This window comes from Schistocerca nitens, chromosome 12 (genome assembly GCF_023898315.1).
Source record: "Schistocerca nitens isolate TAMUIC-IGC-003100 chromosome 12, iqSchNite1.1, whole genome shotgun sequence".
NCBI classification, from domain to species: Eukaryota; Metazoa; Arthropoda; class Insecta; order Orthoptera; family Acrididae; genus Schistocerca; species Schistocerca nitens.
The window spans coordinates 29,817,977-29,837,658 of NC_064625.1; the positions used below are offsets into that span (position 1 = coordinate 29,817,977).

Below are 19,682 nucleotides of genomic sequence, written 5' to 3' on the forward strand. Positions count from 1 at the left end.
CATCTTCTTCCTGCCGGTTAAATTTCGCGTCTGTAGCACGTCATCTTCGTGGGGTAGCAATTTTTATGGCCAGTAGTGTATCTGTAATACATAAAAATTGCCTATATCCTAGATCCCTGGGATGTATGTGCTGTGTCCACTAATTAAATTTGCATGGAACCCTCAGTGCGCTAGTCCCACATGCACATGCTGATTTTTACAACCACCCTCCGCAATGGTCGACTATTTCTGTCGGTCAATATATCAGGTCTGCTTTGTCTTGGCTAAGCTGTCGTTGTCCTTCCCATTATGTTATCACACATCGTCAACAGTTGGATTGGCCGGCTTTATAAGGGCTGATTCAAATGGCTCTGAGTACTATGGTACTCAACATCTGAGGTCATCAGTCCCCTAGACTTATACCTACTTAACCTAACTAACCTAAGGACATCACACACGTCCATGCCCGGGGCAGGATTCGAACCTGCGACCGTAGCGGTCGCGCGGTTCCAGACTGAAGCGCCTAGAACCGCTCGGCCATGCCGGCCGGCTTTATAAGGGTTGAAATGTCCCTCATGGAGCTGTTTCTCAGGTAGTATCGAACGACTATCCATGTTCGAAGTCGCTCGGATCTTCCGACCGATGCCTGACACTACTGCTTCTCTCCTGACAGCACCGTACTGCTCGCCTCTCTTTACACTGGGGGTGCGCCTGTCGTGACATCTGGTGGCGAGTTCCGCATCGCACAGCAGTGTGTCCGTATACTTTTGATCAGGCAGTGTAGATGTGGCCTTACTGTCCTCTGACCTCAGAGAAGGTTATTTAGCTGTTGCCACTCTATTAGGACTGCTTTCGCCTCGCAGCTTGTGTTGTGACAAGCACCGTCTCTGTAAACACGCTTATTACCCCGGTGGGGCCTCAGCCACTTGGTCTGTTTGTCAACAGCAGTAATTGAGGCTGCTGTGCTGCGCTCTGCAGCGGGCTGTTTTCCTCCCCCGGGGACTCCCCCGACTACTAATTACCTGACGTCTCCTCGTGGAAGCGTCCACTGCAAAAGGACGCCCGCTGCCGCTACCTCCGTCTTTTTTTCACTCAGCTACGCAACCGTAAATCGTATTTCTTGTTTTTCCTTCCCTTCCTTTAGCTCTCTAGAGACGTAACTGCCAAGAAACGTTGGGTAGCAGAGGGACTCCAACTGGCTGACAAAAGAAGGAAGGACAAAAGAAGGAAGTACTAAATTGTTCACAGAAATTCATGAGTACAGCTATGTACGTCACTTAGGAATGAAATAAATAGGAAGTGAAGGGGAGCAAAGGCGGAATGGCTGCAGAAAAAGTGTAAAGAAATGGAAAAAGAAATGGCTCTCGGAACGACTGATTCAGCATATAGAAAAGTCGAAACAATCGTGTGACAGTGAATGGCCATGGAACAAAAAATGTTCAAATGTGTGTGAAATCTCATGGGACTTAACTGCTAAGGTCATCAGTCCCTAAGCTTACACACTACTTAGTCTAAATCATCCTAAGGTCAAACACACATATCCATGTCCTTGGGAGGACTCGAACCTCCGCCGGAACCAGCCGCACAGTCCATGACTGCAGCGCCTTAGACCGCTCGGCCAATCGTACGCGGCGCCATGAAACATTCTGCGGACAGACGAAGTCCATTTCCATCTCCAAGGACGTGCCAATACGCAGAACTGCATAATATGGGGAACAGAAAATCCGCATGCACATAAACTGTCCTGGCTTCATTCCCGAAAAGGTGACTTATGTGTTGCGGGTAGGCGGGATCGTTTATCGTAGGGAGGTATTTTTTTGGGGGACATGAGTACTGTTGTGACTTGGCAAGACAGCCAAGCCACTACGAGGTGAAGCCGAAAGGCACGCGTTAAAGCACACGCAGGCTGGCGTGAGGTCTGGAAAATGACAAGGTCTTTATAGTAGCAAAAATAGTACGTAGCTTCTTGAATACTTAACTTTAATCCATAATTGGTGAACATCGGTCTGACGGTACATGCATCACAAGATAAACAGCAGTTGATAATGGCACCTTGCTAGGTCGTAGCAAATGACGTAGCTGAAGGCTATGCTAACTATCGTCTCGGCAAATGAGAGCGTAATTTGTCAGTGAACCATTGCTAGCAAAGTCGGCTGTACAACTGGGGCGAGTGCTAGGAAGTCTCTCTAGACCTGCCGTGTGGCGGCGCTCGGTCTGCAATCACTGACAGTGGCGACACGCGGGTCCGACGTATACTACCGGACCGCGGCCGATTTAAAGGCAACCACCTAGCAAGTGTGGTGTCTGGCGGTGACACCACAAGTACTATGGGTCCTATCACCAGTACCGTCACTGGCGAACGCAATGAGAGAATTTTGCACTGGTGAACAGCGTGGGGGTGTAGGTTGGATCATTTTTGAGCAAGATGGTGCTTCTCTGCACATTGCACAGCCAGTGAAATGGCAGCTGCAGTGGCATTTGGGAAATGCTACAATTACCATCCGTCATTTCTCTACAGCCTGGCCGTCCAGATCACCTGATATTCACGCGTGTCACTTCTGGCTGTAGGGTTATCTCGAAGATTCCGTGTGCAGTGTTCCAGTTACGAACGCAGCTGAACTAAAGCAATCATTGAGCATTGCATTCTGAACGTGACCCCGCAGACACTCCGGCCTGTTGTGGAATATGCTGTTTCTAGATTTCAACTTGTGGCAGGCAACGTTGGACAGCGTACTGAGCATGTCTTGCGCCAGTCTCACGACAGTTATCAACCGGTGTCGTTTTGCTTTTTATGCGGTTTTTTCGCCTCAGGACAGTTAAAAACCGAATTTTGCCATCCGATGTGGTACGACCTTGCCGTTGCGGATGGGCTTACATAATTAACAATGCCAGGACTGTGGAGTGCTAAACTTGGCAGTGGTTTCGCCCTGCGTCAGCAATATACTGTTCAATTTTCATGTCATCCTGAGCAGCGGTTTTCTCAACTTCAGGTGTGCCCTTCAGATAAACGATCTGGTTGATGGTATTGACAGCGGCATTGGACTGTTTGCCGATGATGCTGTAGTCTACAGGAAAGTAGTGCAGCGTAACCCTCAGGGTGTGTGTTGGGTTAAGTATCAGTAGAACTCTACCCAGAGGGAGGATTACCGTTACTTAACGAGTCCAGAGTTTATGCAAGTTGCCCTCTGTAGCTTTGGCTCAAAATTCGTGTGGTTCACGAAACAATAGGCCCGAGACTTAATACTGGGGTGTGAATGCTTCAGCAAGGTGGTTCAATTAACCCACCAAATTATAAAGGCAACGGATAAAGCATCTATAAAAGCCGCTACAGAAAGCACCTAAACAGAGCTTATTAGGGGGCATCTGATCTTTCAATATTTCTTGATTAGATCGAACATGTGACTAGTTAATGGGATTCATTTGTTTCTCATCTCTTAGGGAAGATTAATTAATTTCTAATTTTCTGTACTAGGGCATTTGGGGTATTTGAAATTTGACTATGGCTTTAAATTATTGATGACAGGTTTGAAGAAAAACTATTGCCAGTTCTATACTGATTGGAATTTGTTGTCTAAATGATACCAAGACAATTGCTAACACATTAATACTAAGCAAGAACCAGAGTCATACAAATGCAAGGGCATCAGCCCTATTTACTCTCAAAGAAGGTCTCTGTAACAAAATAAGCCTATGGTTATTACCACGCAATTGTAGGAAGGGGGGGATGGAGTGCTGACCTGGCTTCAGTGTAAGTACATATTCAACCATACAGACATGCCTAGACCCATGCTTTGCTTTGGTATTATTATTAACAAATGAAACGCAGAGCAAGTCCAGCTATCGAGAACTCAAGTATACTGGTCAGTACCAACAGGATGCACGATACGCTAACATGTGTTTCATAAGGATATAGCAAGTTGTCTGCTTATATTTGGTTTCGCAATTCGGATTCATTTGTGTGTTAAGACTACACAGATACACTATCACAAAATGACTCAAATGGCTCTGAGCACTATGCGACTAAACTTCTGAGGTCATCAGTCGCCTAGAACTTAGAACTAATTAAACCTAACTAACCTAAGGACATCTCTCACATCCAATCCGAGGCAGGATCCGAACCTGCGACCGTAGCGGTCGCTCGACTCCAGCTGTAGCGCTTAGAACCGCACGGCCACTCCGGCCGGCTACACTATCACATTCCAGGACCCAGCATTCCCTATTAAACATAGCTGGCTTGATTGCAACCCGTAAATGGGAGCAAATAATTTTCAGACACATTTACTGTTCACACATAGATAGAATGGGGCACAAACGCACATTTACTACGTACCAAGTGGCTGGAAAATGATGCAACGATCAGGCCCATCAAAACTATACATAAAATCGGGGCTCTTTCAAATAAATAGTACCTTACTATGCATGTTTCAGGGTAAGCATCATTATAAAACAAAAGGTAAAGTGGCGGGAGAACGCTTATCTAGTACCACCTGGCGGTAAAGTTACGCGAATGTTAATGATAGCAGAGTTATCCATAAAAAGTCGGAAATCTCTCTAATAAACGGTATCGTTCACTGAAGGTTGCGTGGCAGCCACCATTATTCTAAAGCAAAGTGGTTGGAGGAGCTCAAAAAGCTTTACCTCGTACCACGTGCGGGGGAGAGTTATGCAAGTCTTAATAACAGCACAAATTATACATAAAAACGGAAATTTCTCTAATAAACTGTATCGCGAACTGAACATTTCACGGCAAGCTCCATTATTCTAAAGCAAAGTGATTAAAGGAACTCAAGAACATATACCTATTACCACGTGGTGCTAAAATCACACGAGTATTAATGCCGGAAAAATCGGAGCTCATTACCAGGTAAACAGTACTGTACTCCGCAAGTTACCCAGTAAACTTCATTCTTAGCAAGGCAAAATGTTTAAAGATGAGGACACACGAACTCAAAACATGGGAAATTCACGAAATCTTGACACACCAGATTAACTCGACCGTTCATTGCAGTCGTGCACTACTGTTTAATTATTCATTTGTATCTCATATTGATAAATCTGACCTGTTTTCTTGTAAATGGCCGTTGATCCCGTTTCGCGCCAAAATGAGCCCGCGCACATTTGCTAACATCAAATTTAATTTTAGGCACGTATTTATAATCACGGAACTAATTTACTAGCGAAACTGTACTGAAGCTAATTGAACATCTAAGCGATAACCGATCTATACTTAAATGCCATGACCGTTACTCCAACTGTCCACTTGGCGGGAAACTGTGTACACAAAGAAAATATCGAAAAAATCATAAAAATCCCCCAAAACTTTACTATACAGAAGAGAGCACACAGAACGGCATGGAATGAAATAACTATCTTCACACTTAGACCCAAATGGGTTCAAATGGCTCTGAGCACTATGGGACTCAACTGCTGTGGTCATAAGTCCCCTAGAACTTAGAACTACTTAAACCTAACTAACCTAAGGACAGCACACAACACCCAGCCATCACGAGGCAGAGAAAATCCCTGACCCCGCCGGGAATCGAACCCGGGAACCCGGGCGTGGGAAGCGAGAACGCTACCGCACGACCACGAGATGCGGGCACACTTAGACCCAAAATACGACCGTGAGCTTAGGGCCCATGGTCCATGCTTGTGCAAGGCACAAACCCAAAGTTCTTACGCAAATTTAAAGCAAATAGCGAAAATAAATTCCCTTATGGGGGTTCGCCGGTAATGTTACACCTGCTTCCACCATCCTAATCTTAATCAGCAGCAGTTTTGAAACATTCCAATACCTTACATCACACTACCGTAAAGTGCAGAACTCCAACTTCTGCGTCTGTACCGCGCCGCTGCCCAGGAACAAGTGCTCTTCCAACCGAGTTCGCCTAACCGTTCCGCTTACAAACGCGGTGGGGGTGGCGCGCCAACCTGACAGAGCCAATTCGCGCGCCTACGTGTCATCTTTGCCATCACCTGCAATCTTGGTCTCTGCTAAACTTGTTCACGCTTGGGGGTTGGTACTACCCCACCACAGAACGACCATACATGCAGTGTCACAATATGTGCCTAAAGCTTTCTGCTAGTTCACACACTCCCCTCATTTATACCGTCCAGGCCGCACAAAGGAAAGGAAAATGGGAAACGTGTCACACAACAGAAAAAATTCAATAAATAACACTGTTTAGTCCATTCTCTCCTTTTGGACACCAGCTGAGGTATTACCTGCCAGAGAAGAACCTCTTGCTAATAATTTCTGCGTGCTAGAAATTTAATAAAACATTGGAACGGTACAACAAGTTCCGTTTCAGTAGTATCACACGAAAGTTGTGAACGAATCAATGAGGATTTTCACAAAATGAATGCGTGGTGTAATGACCGGCAGTTATCCCTCACTATTAGTAAGTGTAACCTACTGTGTACAACAAGGCGAAAATCCCCATTAACGCGCGAGTACAAAATGAATGCCCAGTCTTTGGAAGCGGTAACATCCGCCAAGTATCTGGGTGTGACTATTCGAAATGATCTCAAATGGAATGATCAGATTACACAGGTAACGGGTAAGGGGTAAGGCAAACTCTAGATTGCGGTTTATTGGTAGAATGCCGAAGCGATGCAGTCCTTCGACAAAGGAAATAGCTTAGTTCGTCCAGCCTTGGAGTATTGTTCGTCTGTATGGGACCCTTACCAGTTGGGTCTGATTGAAGAGATTGAGTAGGTCCAAAGAAGAGCGGCAACATTCGTGTCTGGTACATTTAGCCATCGTGAGACTGTTACAAATCTCATAGAAAGTTTGAAGTGGGACACACTTGCAGAAAGACGGCGCGCTAAACGGAAGGGGCTGCTCACTAAATTCCGAAAACTGATCTTTACCAAGGATGTAGAGCATATACCGAGTGATCAAAAAGTCGGTATAAATTTGAAAACTTAATAAACCACGGAATAATGTAGATAGAGAGGTAAAAATTGGCACACATGCTTGGGATGACATGCAGTTTTATTAGAACAAAAAAAAACCTTCACAAAATATCCGACAGATGGCGCTGGACAGCGAAACGTCAGTGACTGTATATGACAATCGTGTATAAAAGGAGCTGTAATGAGAGAGAGAATCAGATGCGCCAGCAGTCGTAGGATGTTGAGTTACCCGAAAAAGCGCTTTTAGTGAAGCTGTATTATCAGAATGGGAAATGTGCTAGCTCAGCGTTACGATCCTATCGCCATAGGAAGGGGATTCGAACGGGTAAAGGTCCGTTGATAAATGCAGCTGCGGCGAGATTGATTTCTAAGTTCGAAGCCACGGGTTGTTTAGACGATAGACCCCGTAGTATCCGACCGAGCACAAGGCGTAATGCTGCTGAGACAGTTCAGTAAGAAATGGAGACTGTAGCGGGTTCGTCTATGCACGGGGAAGTCAGCGCTCGTGCAGTCGCACGTCGCACCGGCATTCCATACACTACTGTTTGGTTGGCACTGAGGCGTACCCTCCGATGCTATCCGTACAAAATCCATCGGCATCATGAACTGTTACCTGGCGATTTAGTGAAGCGGAGGGCATTTGCGGTGTGGGCGTTTCAAAATATGGTGGAAGATGACGATTGGTTGAGTGACGTGTTGTGGACCGACGAAGCTCATATCACGCTCCGAGGATCTCTCAACGAGCACAGCTGCAGAATTTGGGCTACCGAAAATCCTAGAACTGTCGTGGAAACTCCATTGCACGACGAGAAAGTCACGGTATGGGTTGGATTTACCACATCTACCGTTATCGGCCCTTTTTACTTCGAGAAAATGCGTTTTGTAACTGCTACCGTGACGGGTGAGAGGTACGCCGATATGTTACAGAATCGCATCATCCCCAGCCTGGCTGATAAACACCTGCTGGAACGTAAGATGTTTATGCAGGATGGCGCTCCACCCCATATTACTAGACGCGTGAAAGATCTCTTGCGTGCGTCGTTTGGTGATGATCGTGTGCTCAGCCGCCACTTTCGTCATGCTTGGCCTCCCAGGTCCCCAGACCTCACTCCGTGCGATTATTGGCTTTGGGGTTACCTGAAGTCGCAAGTGTATCGTGATCGACCGACATCTCTAGGGATGCTGAAAGACAACATCCGGCGGCAATGCCTCACCGTAACTCCGGACATCCTTTACTGTGCTGTTCACAACATTATTCCTCGACTACAGCTATTGTTGAGGAATGATGGTGGACATATTGAGCATTTCCTGTAAAGAACATCATCTTTGCTTTGTCTTACTTTTCTATGCTAATTATTACTATTCTGATCAGATGAAGCGTCATCTGTCGGACATTTTTTCAACGCTTGTATTTTTTTGGTTCTAATAAAACCCCATGTCGTTCCAAGCATATGTGTCAATTTGTACCTCTCTATCTACCTTATTCTGTGATTTATTCAGTTTTCAAATTTATACTGACTTTTTGATCACCCAGTATATCAGCAGGGACAGGTGAAAATGTGTGCCCCGACCGGGACTCGAATCCGGGATCTCCTGCTTACATGGAGGACGCTCTATCCTGGTCGGCGCACACATTTTCACCAGTCCCCGTTGCTATATATCTACGCCCGTCAGCAGCTCAAGGTATTAATACAATTCTAATTTCGTTCTAGATGTCTGCAGGTCATCAATCGTGTCCGTTCTTTCGTACATGTCCGAAAGAACAGAAACCATATCCATATAGGTATATAGTTCCATACCTGTACGCGTGCACCCGCTCAATACAATTTCAATCGAGACTCGGCCGACCAGGTAACATGTTTCCAGTCACCAACAGACCAATGACGGAGTTGAAGGGCCCGGGCGAGGTGTAAATCTTTGTATCGTTCAGTCATAAAGGATACACGAGTGGGCTTTCAGCTCCGAAAGCCCATATCGATGATGTTTCGTTACATGATCGGACGCAGCGATGTCGGATTCCTGATATTCACGGTACACTCGTAAAATGGTCGTACAGGGACATCCTGACTTCGTCGCTGCTTCGGAGATGCTGTGACCCACAGCTCGTGCGCCGACTGTAACACCATGTTCAAACTCACTTAAATCTTCATAACCTGTCATTGTAGCAGCAGTGACCGATCTAACAACTGAGTGTAACACCTGTTCTCTTATATAAGGGTTGCGACCGCAGCGCCGTATTCAGCCTGTGTTTGAATACGCATGCTTATACCAGAGTCTTTGGCGCTTCGGTGCATATTATTTAGTATTACCTAAGAGTACTTATTGCTCCATATTTCGCGGATTTTGCCTACATCACTCAGCCACTACCACGTTCCGCGACCAAACCAACATAACTGCGAAAAAAAAAACTAACATGATAACTGCACTCATAATATCCTTAATGAGATATACGTCTGTGTGCATCTCATACCTAGAACGCTACACATGGCTGGTCCCATGCCATACAAAAATTTGCGATACCTGCAAGAGAATGACCCAGGTTTCGAGCCAGAAGCACAATCCCACAATGTGGCAGCTTTCATGAGATAATTAGCAATCGAATAAGCGGTGTTTATTTCTTCGAATAGGCCATTACTATGGAGTAACACTTGTACGCAGCAACAATCTGATGTAATGAAAGTTTACTTTATTACTGGCACTTCCTGGCAGATTAACACTGTGTCCCGGACCGAGACTCGAACTCGGGATCTTTGCCTCATGGCGTGCTCTACCATCTGAGCTACCCAAGCACGACTCACGACCCGCCCTCACAGCTTTACTTCCGCCAGTACCTCGTCTCCTACCTTCCAAACTTCACAGACGCTCTTCTGCGAGCCTTGCAGAACTGGCACGCCTGGAAGAAAGGATATTGCAGCGACATGGCTTAGCCACAGCCTAGGGGAGGTTTCCAGAATGATACTGGGTACTTTATTACTGTTTAATTAAACAGTGCTTTAGCTCGTATAATGTACGTTTATTTCTTCGTTTTTTGATGAAGCTAAGATTAAACTGCGATTTTGCCCATACATGGTTGGCTTACTAACATAAAACAGCTGTTCTTTACATCCGTACAAAGTACGTCGCGCGCCCGCTTGCGTAATAACAGCAGCGCAGTCCTTCACTAATAAACACGAAAATATCAGTTCTGCAGAAGTATCTAAGGATTCTTACGAAAATTCCAATCGAGTTGCAGTTTCTCAGCCCGCCACACTGGCCGTACTAGCGTAAAAGTTGATTCCTTATTGCCCTCGCAAGGTGCAAAACATCCCCACCACGCCTGACGTTTTGTGGACCTCCTACCCCGCCGTACGTCAGCGCCGGCACGGAGACCTCTCTCTGAACTAACAGAGCGCTCCATTAATTCGGGCTGAAACACGCCTCCTCTCTCTAGGACGGGTTCAGGACCCACCCGGGGCAGGCGATGAGTCGTACGGAGGCGGGGTGTGGATGTTTTACCAAATAGGCGCGCCTCCACTGACGGAACAGTTTCTGTCAACCTGCAGACTACGGGGCCCCTCATCATGCAAGATACTTCCAGTCAGCGTTTGGTATTAGGAAGACTTCCAAATCTCGTATATATACTCCACATTCCACGTTCAAAACTATGTTTGAGAACATTTTCCATATTATCCCCTCTCTTTGTAATTAACCAAAGAAAATGTTTACAGTGCTTCAAAAAGTAGTATTCGCAGTAAACAAAAAAACGTATTGATTTAATTTTACATATTTTAAAAGAAGAAATGTTGAGTTTGCTCGCAGAGAGGATGAGAGACGGGTGCGGCTATACGCGCGCTGCTTTGACAGACAGGTGGCGCTGAGGTAGATAGGAGCTGGCGTGCTGTCTAACTAGCAGGCGATAACCCTGCTACTGGCGGAATGTGAGCGCCACGAAGTAAGCTTGTGTCGTAAGGACAGCAAGTCTACAGGCACAATAATGCGAGTGCTTTTTCGAAGGGAGGGTGGTCTTCCCTGGCCCTCGTGACGTGTGACGGTGCCTCAAGCCGCAAATTCAGAGATCGCGAAGTATTAGGATGGTGCATAAGATCGCAGCGTTTTTCTTCTGTGTATTAATATTGCTGCAGGTTTTGGATTTTACAAAGAGTGTTCTACGTCATTAGCCCCTTACCTGCATTTGTTGTAAATCCCTCGCGCAACACAAAGTTCCAGGCGACTGGGAAAAAGCGCAGATGACTCCAGTAGATAGAAAGGTAAAGAAACGGATCCCCAAAATTACAGACCAATATCCCAAACTTCTGTTTGCTGCAGGCTCCCTGAACACATTCTCAGTTCGATTATAATAGACTTACTTGAGGCTGAGCAGCTAACGTCGACGAATCAACATGGTTTTAGGAAGCATCATTAGTGCGAAACTCAGCTTGCCCTTTCCTCACGTGACACACTGAGGACTATGTATGAGGGGCAACAGGCAGATTCCATATTTCTAGAGAGCATTTGACAACGTGCCCCAGTGTAGACTGTTAACGAAACTACGAGCATATCGAATAAGTTCACAGATATGTGAGTGTTTATCAGAGACCACGAAGTGTGATAGGACGGCTGTTGTTCTTTGTACGGGGTGAGGCCATCTGAATGTTTAATGCATTAACTCTGAGGAACAAATGGCAGATATTTTACCAAAAGCAGCTAGGAGTGCACATTTCAGCAGACTGTGTCAAAAGCTGGGGATAGTGAATTTTACGGGTACTTAAGGAAATAATTAAATTGATGGGGGTGTTGAAGTAATGACAATTTAATAATTATACTTTACTTTGCTAACTTCCAGCATTCTGGAAGGCTTTGTAGTGCCTCGAGAATTTTGGTGTAAATTCTGGAGACCCTCGTATTTCCACCATCTCGAACACGCGTTATTTTAGAGATGAGTGTGGTGAAGCAGAACTGTGTCTACTGCACCACAATTGTGTGTGTGTGTGTGTGTGTGTGTGTGTGTGTGTGTGTGTGTGTGTGTGTGTGTGCAGGACGGATGATCGGCGCGGGCAGCTAGTCGCCGAGCCCGCCTGAGTTACACGTCCACCTCAAGGATTAAATGCGCCGTACTCCGTGCGACGTCAAACATTTTGTGTGAACACTTGAATGTTGTTGAAAGAAGAGAAGGGACAATTACTTATTCATTCTTTCTGTTACTTTCGTAAGGTCCAGACGGTTTTCTTGTTAAACTATGAGAGATTTGTAGACTGTATTTATGGAAAAATGAATGTGATAGTTTCTGACGGACCGCTTCTGTAAAGTTTGGAAGGTAGGAGACGAGGTACTGGCAGAAGTAAAGCTGTGAGTACCGGGCGTGAGTCGTGCTTCGGTAGCTCAGTTGGCAGAGCACTTGCCCGCGAAAGGCAAAGGTCCCGAGTTCGAGTCTCGGTCGGGCACACAGTTTTAATCTGCCAGGAAGTGTGAATCAAGATTTTTTCAATCTTACTCCGATTTCTACGATTACTACAGGAGAAAATAGGAACAAAAATAGAAACTCGCTTGTTTCAGAAACCGGTTATTTTGAGCATTTTTAACTCTCAGGTTTAACTGGCACTGGAAAAAAAGAAAAAACTATATAACCGAAAACTGCGTATCTGTTTCAGCTATAACCGCCACCCCTAGGCCCCCCACTTGCTGCAAATCTACTACTTAGATATCTATTTTTCCTTTTTTCCATGTAGATGAGGTAGTGCCCATAATGCTCCGAACGTTCTCAGTTGGAGAGAGACCAGGCGACCTTGCCGGCCAAGGTAGGGTTTGGCAAGGACAAAGACAAGCAGTAGGAACTCTCGGCGTATGCTGGCAGGCATTGTCTTGCAGAAATGTCCGACCGGGAATGGCTTCTCATGAAGGACAAAAAACAGCACGTGCAATGTTTTGGACGTACCACTGTGCTGTAAGGGTATCGCGGCTGACAACCAACGGGGCCTTACTGTAAAAAGTAATGGCACCCCAGAGCACCACTCCTGGTTGTCGGGTCGTATGGTGGGCGACATACAGGTTGGTATTCCACCATGACGTCTCCACAAACGACTTCGGCCTGGAATCTCATTGGCTGGGATAGAGCTGTCCTCAGTCTCCAGTCCCGCCTCGAACTGAGCCACAATGATTAGCGAAGGTGCGTCTGGAGACACCCTGGACAAGAGTGGGATACCAACATGATTGTTCCAAATTGAACTGTAGAGTGTAACATGATTAGCGGTTTCAATGTCTGGTTAGAATCGACGTTTAACGTGATCGAAGAACGAGATCTATGATGTAATAGTATTTTGTTCTCATGGGGATGCTTACTATCGGTGAGCACCCGTGCCGCTCACCATTAGAATGCTCGATTTCGTTGAGTATCTATGGCAGGTGAGCCTGTCATTATTACCTCAAGGGCATTTTAACTTATTGTCGTTATCAGGTGAAAGAAAACTGGCGTTCTACGGATCGGAGCGTGGAATGTCAGATCCCTTAATCGGGCAGGTGGGTTAGAAAATTTAAAAAGAGGAAAGGGATAGGTTAAAGTTAGATATAGTGGGAATTAGTGAAGTTCGGTGGCAGGAGGAACAAGACTTTTGGTCAGGCGAATACAGGGCTATAAATACAAAATCAAATAGAGGTAATGCAGGATTAGGTTTAATAATGAATAGGAAAATAGGAATGCGGATAAGCTACTACAAACAGCTTAGTGAACGCATTATTGTGGCCAAGATTGACACGAAGCCCACGCCTACTACAGTAATACAAGTTTATATGCCAACTAGCTCTGCTGATGATGAAGAAATTGATGAAATGTATGATGAGATAAAAGAAATTATTCAGGTAGTGAAGGGAGACGAAAATTTAATAGTCATGGGTGACTGGAATTCGTCAGTAGGAAAAGGGAGAGAAGAAAACGTAGTAGGTGAATATGGATTGGGGCTAAGAAATGAAAGAGGAAGCCGCCTGGTAGAATTTTGCACAGAGCACAACTTAATCATAGCTAACACTTGGTTCAAGAATCATAAAAGAAGGTTGTATACATGGAAAAAACCTGGAGATACTGACAGCTTTCAGATATATTATATAATGGTAAGACAGAGATTTAGGAACCAGGTTTTAAATTGTAAGACATTTCCAGGGGCAGATGTGGACTCTGACCACAATCTATTGGTTATGAACTGTAGATTAAAACTGAAGAAACTGCAAAAAGGTGGAAATTTAAGGGGATGGGACCTGTATAAACTGAAAGAACCAGAGGTTGTACAGAGTTACAGGGAGAGCATAGTGGAACAATTGACAGGAATGGGGGAAAGAAGTACAGTAGAAGAAGAATGGGTAGCTGGGAGGGATGAAGTAGTGAAGGCAGCAGAGGATATAGTAGGTAAAAAGACGAGGGCTAGTATAAATCCTTGGGTAACAGAAGAAATATTGAATTTAATTGATGACAGGAGAAAATATAAAAATGCAGTAAATGAAGCAGGCAAAAAGGAATACAAACGTCTCAAAAATGAGATCGACAGGAAGTGCAAAATGGATATGCAGGGATGGCTATAGGACAAATGTAAGGATGTAGAGGCTTGTCTCACTAGGGGTAAGATAGATACTGCCTACAGAAAAATTAAAGAGACCTTTGGAGAAAAGAGAACCACTTGTATGAATATCAAGAGCTCAGATGGAAATCCGGTTCTAGAAGGGAAAGCAGAAAGGTGGAAGGAGTATGTAGAGGGTCTATACAAGGGCGATGTACTTGAGGATAGTATTATGGAAATGGAAGAGGATATAGATGAAGATGAAATGGGAGATACGATACTGCATTAAGAGTTTGACAGAGCACTGATAGACCTGAGTCGAAACAAGGCCCCGGGAGTAGACAACATTCCAATAGAACTACTGTAAGCCTTGGGAGAGCCAGTCCTGACAAAACTCTACCATCTGGTGAGCAAGATGTATGAGACAGGTGAAATACCCTCAGACTTCAAGAAGAATATAATAATTCCAATCCCAAAGAAAGCAGGTGTTGACAGATGTGAAAATTACCGAACTATCAGTTTAATTAGTCACGGCTGCAAAATACTAACGCGAATTCTTTACAGACGAATTGAAAAACTGGTAGAAGTCGACCTTGGGGGAGATCAGTTTGGATTCCGTAGAAATGTTGGAACACGTGAGGCAATACTGACCCTACGACTTATCTTAGAAGCTAGATTAAGGAAAGGCAGACCTACATTTCTAGCATTTGTAGACTTAGAGAAAGCTTTTGACAATGTTGACTGGAATACTCTCTTTCAAATTCTGAAGGTGGCAGAGGTAAAATGCAGGGAGCGAAAAGCTATTTACAATTGGTACAGAAACCAGATGGCAGTTATAAGAGTCGAGGGACATCAAAGAGAAGCAGTGGTTGGGAAGGGAGTGAGACAGGGTTGTAGCCTCTCCCCGATGTTATTCAATCTGTATATTGAGCAAGCAGTGAAGGAAACAAAATAAAATTTCGGAGTAGGTATTAAAATCCATGGAGAATAAATAAAAACTTTGAGGTTCGCCGATGACATTGTAATTCTGTCAGAGACAGCAAACGACTTGGAAGAGCAGTTGAATGGAATGGATAGTGTCTTGAAGGGAGGATATAAGATGAACATCAACAAAAGCAAAACGAGGATAATGGAATGTAGTCGAATCAAGTCGGGTGATGCTGAGGGAATTAGATTAGGAAATGAGACGCTTAAAGTAGTAAAGGAGTTTTGCTATTTGGGGAGGAAAATACTTGATGATGGTCGAAGTAGAGAGGATATAAAATGGCAAGCAAAGCGTTTCTGAAGAATAGAAATTTGTTAACATCGAGAATAGATTTAAGTGGCAGGAAGTCGTTTCTGAAAGTATTTGTATGGAGTGTAGCCATGTATGGAAGTGAAACATGGACGATAAATAGTTTGGACATGAAGAGAATAGAAGCTTTCGAAATGTGGTGCTACAGAAGAATGCTGAAGACTAGATGGGTAGATCACATAATTAATGAGGAAGTATTGAATATGATTGGGGAGAAGAGGAGTTTGTGGCACAACTTGACTAGAAGGAGGGCTCGGTTGGTAGGACATGTTCTGAGGCATCAAGGGATCACCAATTTAGTATTGGAGGGCAGCGTGGAGGGTAAAAATCGTAGAGGGAGACCAAGAGATGAATACACTAAGCAGATTCAGAAGGATGTAGGTTGCTGTAAGTACTGGGAGATGAAGAAGCTTGCACAGGATAGAGTAGCATGGAGAGCTGCATCAAACCAGTCTCAGGACTGAAGAAGACAACAACAACAACGCAGTGGTTGTGGTTTGTATTCCGCGTAGCGGCCAGCGTGAGATTTACAGCGGTTGGGCGGAAACGCACATCTAAATCAGTCACCGTGTTGGCGGGGTTCGAGGGAGGCGACCGAAGTGGAGCATTCGGGTTCAAATAGCTCTGAGCACTATGGGACTTAACATCTAAGGTCATCAGTCCCGTATAACTCAGAACAACTTAAACCTAACTAACCTAAGGACATCACACACATCCATGCCCGAGGCAGGATTCGAACCTGTGACCGTGGCGGTAGCGCGGTTCCAGAATTAAGCGCCTAGATTCGCTCGGCCACAGCGGCCGGCGAAGCATTCACGTGGTTTGGGCACTTATCACAGTCCACCCCGTAGGAAACAGAAAACTACGTTACCATACAAGTAGCTTATTTGCCAGAAATGTCTTTTATTTGCACCATACACGTTTACAACACACTCAAGTAACGTCTGAAGATCCATATGTACCTTTTGAATACAAAGGTTTGCATTTACATCGTAACTGGAATACAGAATCAAATTGTTTGTGTCTTAAATGCAAAAACAGGCGCACTTGATATTTGTCGATTACAGCGCGATCTACCACGAATGGGAAACAATGGTTTGGGTAGGCCATAGGCATATTTTTTGTTACTGACAGACTTTCCTACATGACCGACCGCCACCCACTCGTTGTTGTGTTCGTAGATGTCGGTGGTCTCACGCTGTTATTAAGGGGCTTCTACATCTACATACATACTTCCCAATCCACCATAAGGTGCGTGGCGGAGGGTACCTCGTACCACAACTAGCACCTTCTCTCCCTGTTCCACTCCCAAACAGAACGAGGGAAAAATGACTGCCTATATCCCTCTGTACGAGCCCTAATCTCTTATCTTTGTGGTCTTTCCGCGAAATGTAAGTTGGCGGCTGAAAATTTTTTTTGCAGTCAGCCTCAAATGCTGGTTCTCTAAGTTTCCTCAGTAGCGATTCACGAAAAGAACGCCTCCTTTCCTCTAGAGACTCCCACGTGAGTTCCTGAAGCATTTCCGTAACACTCACGTGATGATCAAACCTACCAGTAACAAACCTAGCAGCCCACCTCTGAATTACTTCTATGTCCTCCCTCAATCCAACCTGATAGGGATCCCAAACGCTCGAGCAGTACTCAAGAATAGGTCGTATTAGTGTTTTATAAGCGGTCTCCTTTACAGATGAACCACATCTTCGCAAAAGTCTACCAATGAACCGAAGACGACTATCCGCCTTCCCCACGACTGCCATTACATGCTTGTCCCACTTCATATCGCTCTGCAATGTTACGCCCAAATATTTAATCGACGTGACTGTGTCAAGTGCTACACTACTAATGGAGTATTGAAACATTACGGGATTCTTTTTCCTATTCATCTGCATTAATTTACATTTATCTATATGTAGAGTTAGCTCCATTCTTTACACCAATCACAAATCCTGTCCAAGTCATCTTGTATCCTCCTACAGCCACTCAACGACGACACCTTCCCGTACACCACAGCATCATCAGCAAACTGCCGCACATTGCTATCCACCCTATCCAAAAAGGTCATTTATGTAGATAGAAAACAACAGCGGACCTACCACACTTCCCTGGGGCACTCCAGATGATACCCTCACCTCCGATGAACACTCACCATCGAGGACAACGCACTGGGTGCTATTACTTAAGAAGTCTTCGAGCCACTCACATACTTGGGAACCAATCCTATATGCTCGTACCTTAGTTAGGAGTCTGCAGTGTGGCACCGAGTCAAACGCTTTCCCAGAAGTCAAGGAATATGGCATCCGTCTGGTGTGTGACAGTGGATAAGTGTGGCGAACGTAAGTTCGCGAAATACGGAGCAACCAATACTCTGAGGAAAAGCTACATACTCTGTGTTTTACGAACTTTACCGTACATGTGAAAATGTGTTTATTGTTTCATTCGTCCGACACCATACGATGCTTGCACAGTTTCGTCATTCAAACTTTAATAAATATATCAGTTTTTAATGTCCCAGTGCGTTTTCGTTAGCTACACTTTGCCGACAATCAATAGACACACAAAGAAAAAAAAATTCAGATAGGCTACAAGGTAAAACCTCTCTTAACTAAGAAATGAGTAACCGAACGGTTGTCTACAGTGATGTCGCATAAGCATTTCGCTTGTTCTTCGTATGTATAATCCTTTTCACGATTTAGCGCGTTTTCGTCAATAAATGCAAATATAGTCTGTAAGCAAGTATTGTGAAAACAATGTATTACGTATAGGCAATGAAAAGTACATGCCTAATGAAATAAAGCAATTTCCGCGCATTTCGAGCTTAATGTAAATGGCATTATTTTAAGAGTGTATTACTGCGGTTAAATATGTCGCGAAACGCAACGTTAATGCCAGTATGGATGGAACAGGGTGAGAATTGTATGAGCGAGTATATTAAGTAATACGGTGAAGTTCAAAGGTCATAGAGAATATAGCCTTTTCTGAGAGAACTAAGTGTTCTACATCCTGCAGTGCACTGAGGTATCTGCCAACTACAATCATTCACATCGATTCACCACAGCACTGATGAAACACGTTGAAGACACTATCACCACTTAATTGCATCATAAGTGATGCAATCAAAAGATTTTTTCATGTATGGTAATGTTCGTAAGTCATATACACTGAAGAGCCAAAGAAACTGGTACACGTCCCTAACATCGTGTGAAGCCCACGTGAGTACGCGGAAGTACCGCAACTCGACGTGGCATGGACTCGACTAATGTCTGAAGTTAGAATTATATTAATACATTCAACTACTGATGGGCGTTGATGTTGTCCCAAAGAGCAGACACCATTGATGACGTGCAGCCGTCTAGAATTAGAATTATATTAATACCTTCAGCTGCTGACGAGCGTTGATATATCGGGTGATCAAAAAGTCAGTATAAATTTGAAAACTTAATAAACCACGGAATAATGTTGATAGAGAGGTAAAAATTGACACACATGCTTGGAATGACTTGAGGTTTTATTAGAACGAAAAAAAAACACCCCATATTGCTAGACGCGTGAAAGATCTCTTGCGCGCGTCGTTTGGTGATGATCGTGTGCTCAGCCGCCACTTTCGTCATGCTTGGCCTCCCAGGCCCCCAGACCTCAGTTCGTGCGATTATTGGCTTTGAGGTTACCTGAAGCTGCAAGTGTATCGTGATCGACCGACATCTCTAGGGATGCTAAAAGACAACATTCGACGGCAATGCCTCACCATAACTGCAGACATGCTTTACAGTGCTGTTCACAACATTATTCCTCGACTACAGCTATTGTTGAGGAATGATGGTGGACATATTGAGCATTTCCTGTAAAGAACATCGTCTTTGCTTTGTCTTACTTTGCTATGCTAATTATTACTATTCTGATCAGATGAAGCGTCATCTGTCGGACATTTTTTCAACGCTTGTATTTTTTTGGTTCTAATAAAACCCCATGTCATT

The 19,682-nt window shown here is 44.6% G+C and overlaps 1 protein-coding gene across 1 annotated transcript in view; it reads right to left on the reverse strand.

The window, feature by feature from the left end:
• The window catches only part of LOC126215126 (corticotropin-releasing factor-binding protein), a 1,136,034-nt gene that overhangs the window by 319,512 nt on the left and 796,840 nt on the right, over nt 1-19,682 (reverse strand). The window lies entirely within an intron of this gene.